Here is a 6,000-nt window from a genome sequence, read left to right on the forward strand (position 1 = left end):
ATTCTTAGACCAAAAAGTCAAATTACAAGATACACCAAATTATTCATATTTTGGAGTAGACAAACAAATGAAGTAAATGAAATAAAAATATTTTCATCAATCATCAAGTCATACTGAATAAAAGAATATTCATACTGGGAAGGAAACTTACAAATGTAATCTGTGTGGAAGAATCTGCAATCTAATATTCAATCTAAATAGAAATAAGAAAATCCATACTAAAAAAAAGCAAAAACCCTTACAAATGTTAAAAAAAAAAATTGATTTAATTGGTCTTCAGGTTTTACTACTACATCAGATATTGCATACTGGAGAGAAACCTTACAAATGTAAAGCCTGTATCTAGGCCTTTAAATAACATTCATGTCTTACTGTACAGACTATTCACACTAGAGAGAAACCTTAAATGTATAATGTGGCAAAGCCTTAAATGAGCACTCAAACCTTACTCACCATCAGGGAACTCATGGTGGACAGAAATCTTACAAATGTAGACCATGTGACAAAGCCTTCAAGCAGCATTAATATCTTGCTCAACATCTGAAAATATATACTGATGACTACTAACCTTACAGATGTGAGGAATGTAGTAAAGCCTATAATTGGACTTCAAGGGTGACCAAACATCTGAGAAAACATATTGGCGTGAAGCTTTCCAAAATTAGGGTACATGGCAAAGCCTTTAACATGTGCTCAAAGCTTACTCAATATCTGAGAATTTATGCTGGAGAAAAAACAGTAAAAATATAAAGAATGTGCCAAAACTTTTAACTGTTGTATAAGCTTCATTCAACATCGGAGAGTTTATATTGAAGAGAATCTTTACAGATGGATCATATGTAACAAAATCTTTATTCTGCATTTATATCTGACTCAACATCTGATAATTCATACTTGTTCAAAGCTTAACAAACATAAAGAATGTGGTAAAGCCTTACCCAGTACATGAAACTTGCTCAATATCAGAGAATTCAGACCAGAGAGAAACAATGCAAACATAAATAATGTGGCAAAATCTTTATTCAGCTTTCACAGCTTAAACAACATATGAGAATTCAGAGTAGGAAAAACTTAAAACTGGAGAGTGTTGGAAACCATATAGATGGACCTGCAGCCCCACTCAATGTCAGGGAAAGCGCACTGGGAAGAAATATTATATCCATAATATAGAAGAAAATACTTTTGTTCAAAATATACACTTCACTAAAGCCAAAGAATTTATGCTTGAAAGGACTTTAAAGATGTTAAAAAAAAAATTGCAATGTAACTGAAAATAAATTTTAAAGTGTCATAGAATTCATACTGGAAATTTAGTCAATAATAGTTTTAAGGTATTACTAAAAATCAAAATGCTTATTATAGAGAAGAATCCAAAAGTTTAAAAACAGAAAATTACCTTTTTATGTTTGTTGATTTTGGAGATAGAGAAGCATCATTTTGTAGTTCCATTACTTGATGCATTCATTGGTTGATTCTTTTTTTTTTAAAATAAGTTTTGATTTTATTTCTATTATAGATAAGGTGAAAAAAAATACAAGTATTGCATTGTGCTAAGAATAGGTAAGGTTCCCAAATACATGACTTTTTAAAAAATTAATTTCTCTATACAGTTATTAAAGTAATAAGATTTTCATTAAAAATACAATTGTCAATACCTTGGTTAAAATACATACTTGTATGTATTTTTGGCTGTTCACTTTCAAAGATAAGAATTGTTGCTAATATGCTTTCAGGAAGAAAGTTTTTTGGTCCATTAAAATATTTCAGGAAAAAAAAAAAGTTTTTGCAAGTATCAGTAGAGCATGAAAGTTAAACTAGTGTCAAAGAAATGATCATTCAAATAATAAACTAAATGAGAATTTAAAAGCTTATTTATTTCACAAGACAATCAATACTTTTCTTATAAGCTATCATATCTTTACTACTAATAGTACTATGTGTACCGGCTAATAATGGTGGATTTTGTTATCAAAGAAAACATGATAATTTCAAGAGAAACATCAAAAGTGCTTTATTCTAAGTAATGTCCATCGCTAGCTACACATTTCCCCATTTTATAAGGGTTGATTCTTGTATGTGCCTTGATCTGGTATTGAGTTCACAACCTTGGCATGTCAGGACAATATTCTAAGCAACTGAGCTACTCAGTCATGGCCCATGGCCAGATAATTACTTTTTAGTGTGCTTCAAAATATCAAGAGGATTGAGGTTCGGATTGTGTATAATTACTTACATTGTATTCTATTATATATTGATAGTATTTGAGATATTTTGAGAAGAAAATATTTATGTGATTTAACTCTCATATCTATTGATGTTATTATGTTTTTATTCCTAGTATATATGTAAAATATGGGGGTGATTGTTCCTGCCTTAAAACCTGGAGCTCTGTAGATTAAGCAGGTTAACTCATATCTACCTTTTCATGGAAGATTAAGGACATTGTAAGAACAATGTATGAAGAAAATCTAAATGGAGACGCAGTTTGTGGTTGACTTAAAACATTGTTCTATGTTATCTTGAAGAGCATCTTTTTTTGTTAACTAATGTAAGATAGAAGCACATTATAAATTTGAACTAGTTTTTTCAATTACTCTTAAAAACATATGGTAGAAATTCATTCAAAATCCTAATATATCTTCATAGGATTCTTAAGTATCTGTGATGTGTAATTTCACCCTAATTCAATATAACCACATTTCAACTAGAACTGAAAAAGTATATTTCCAAATAAAGTCATATTGTGAGGATCTGGGTGGACATGAATATTTGAGGGACACTATTCAAGGTGTAAACATATAGAGAGCAAGAAGAGCTATGAAGATAAGAAAGAATTTCAGCTCAAATGCCACTGTATGTGGAGCACAGTAGACAAGAATCAGCACAAGCTGGAACCAAGTGAACTTAGAATCAAACATTGGCTCTGAGTCTTTCTGCATAAATGGCTTTGTCTCATTAGTTTTGTTTTTGTTTTTAATATATTTTATTACTGATTTTGTACAGAGAGGAAGGGAGTGAGACAGAGAGTTAGAAACATTGATGAGAGAGAGTCATAGACCAGCTGCCTCTTGCACACCCCGCACTGGGGATATGCCCGCAACCAAGGTACATGCCCCTGTCCGGAATCAAACCCGGGACCCTTCAGTCCCCAAGCTGACGCTGTATCCATTGAGCCAAACCAGTCTCGGCTCATTAGTGTATGTTTAAAATAAATGAAGACTACTTAGCTCACAAGGCTACTTGAAAGAGCGTACTAAATAAAGCTAACCAAACACCTGTAACATAATAGGTGCTCATAAAATTTTCAATAATTAGTTTTAAAACTAATTCTATGCTTCTTTTTTCTCTCTTTTACTAATTTTTTATAAAACCTCAGGTCACTATTAGTTTCTTCCTCATCATGATTCTGTATCACCATAACATCTCTTTAAGTAGCACTTATCAAATGTATTACATTATTTCCCAACATAGAGCAACATGAGCAAAGAAAGTCTGCTTTATTAATATTTATATTCCCTATGCTCATCAGAGTACATGGAGGGAATTAGGTAATTGAATAAACAAATATGAGAGAAAGAAAATTATCACCATAATTTCAACCATACTTTCTTCAACTGCACATTCAACTACATATCCCAGGGCAGTATCATATTACAGTTATGGAGACAATATATATATCAGTCTGATTCTCAGCAAAGAAACATGGAGAAAGCAGCTATAATAACAAACCCAACCAAAAACAGTGACCATCTCAGGTGATATTGTCCTCTTATGTGGAAATATGAGCTTTAGGCTGGAGATAAAAAAGGAAACTGCTTTCTTGTCTTCAAATACTGAAATAGCTATTCTGACAAGGGCTATTATAAACAATGGCAGTTTCACTTTGTTCTCTAAGTAGTCCTAGAAGACAAATGCTGTCCTGAGGGATTACACTTATAAAATCACAACTTTAAGCTCAAAAGAGTAAGAAAATTTTTAAAATTAGGAAATTCCAAGAGTGAACAATTGATTTTGGAGACACAACCAATCAATTTAGGGAACACCCTCAGACAGTGATCAAACAGAAGATTGCAAAACAAATAAAGTTAAAAAGTTGAGCAATTCATCAGTAAAACATTTGTACATCTGAGTCATGTCATCATATTAAGTTAAGTACATTGTCCCAATTCAGAGTAATGAAATTATATTTTCTTATGTTCCACATGACACAATCTAGGATATTATACTAAATGCATAGGCCTAATATTAATATTTCCTGATCACTATTGCTGACAAATTAATTTTGTTCATAAAATATAAATAGGAAGGAGGGAGCAGATTATTTCAATTGACCCACAAAAAGTCATGGTGTGGGACACTCTGGGACAGTCATCTGAACACTCAATTCAATGTGTGATCCATGAATGAACAACAGCATCATCCAGGAGCTTATCACAACTGCAGACTCTGAAGCCTCACTCTAGTTCCACACAATCAAAATCTTCATTTTCACAAAATCCCCAGATGATACACACACATTAAAGCTTCTAAGCACTATCAGAGTCATGTACATTTCTATAGGAACCTTCCAGTAAATCACCTGTTGTAAACAAGGATAATATTGTCCTATGATAGCTAATAATATTAAATATAAAATTGAATTGCAATTATGGCACAACTTCAGTTGGCAAAAGTGGTCCCATATTTATTTTATCTCCCCAATAAATTATTTATGGAAATCCTCATTGACTGTGTTTGCTTTAGTCATATGAGTGGATGTTATGTAATGATATTTTTTATGCAAATCTAAGCTTTCAACAAAAGCATAATCTATTGCAGGCAATATTGTTTTATTTATGAGTGGGCTCATATTATTACAGAAAAAAATTATGTAATCAAATTCATAAATAATTAGTTTTTAAAACATAAATGCCAAAAACCACCAGTAGTGGAATACTAGCCATGCTATATAACTGGATTTTGATTAAAATTGAGAGATTGAATAAACATTTTGTTAACCCATATAGGCATAAAGACCTGCTATTTAGTTATAAAAATCATGTAAATTTTCTGTTTATTATGAAGCATGCACAAGAATATTTGAGCCAAGATATTCTATTTGGAATGTTTTAAAAAAATAAATTTGGCCATGTAATAATAACTATCTAATTTTATGAGTTTGGCTAATCTAAAATTTAGAACAGTCACTACTTTGATAAAATCCCTGATTTACCTCTTTTAATTACTTCAAATTTTGTGAACTTCTGGCCTCAGACAAGAAGAAATGAGTCTATCCAATGTGGTGTTCTAAAAGAAAATTCTGTTTTCATTCTTATAAAGATGAATGATCTTAGTCCTGATTTCCTTAGAATCTAACAAAACATATTAAATAGTTTCTTGCCTTTTCTGACTCATATATTGCACAATATGAAATATATATTTTTCTTACATGTTTGAGTCAATTGGTATCTGATCCCTGAAGAATTCTGAAACTCAGAGTCTACATCCATAGAGAATAAATTAAAATAAAATAGTATGGAGTCTGAGCCAATATTACTTCACAATGGAATTTTTTCTCAAAGGAGGACTCCTGAAAAAAAAAAAAAATACATCTTGATGCCGTCTTGAAAATGGAAAAAACTTTCTTTGAACAAGAAGTACTTGATGCAAAGAGACAAAAATCACAATTCAAATACTACATCTGAGAGTTGGTACAAGTTGTTTTGGAAGATTGGACATAAGTATGAAAAAAATCAAATATAAAACAAAAAACTAAACATGGAAATAACTTGCTTAAGGTTTATTCAGTATGACTAGGGAAAGTCCTCTATTGATTTAAAAACTCCCAAAGTCCAGTTGCAGATTCACTTCTATACAAATAACATGCTTAAAATCCCATACAATCATTTCTGGGATCAGTAAAATATACAATATTCTTAACCTTTAAATCAATCACATTAAGTTATGTTCAAGAGCAGGGCTATACCAACTAAATTCAATTAAATTCTAACCCATATGTAA

The sequence above is a fragment of the Pipistrellus kuhlii genome, unplaced genomic scaffold, assembly GCF_014108245.1.
Source record: "Pipistrellus kuhlii isolate mPipKuh1 unplaced genomic scaffold, mPipKuh1.p scaffold_m20_p_9, whole genome shotgun sequence".
NCBI lineage: Eukaryota > Metazoa > Chordata > Mammalia > Chiroptera > Vespertilionidae > Pipistrellus > Pipistrellus kuhlii.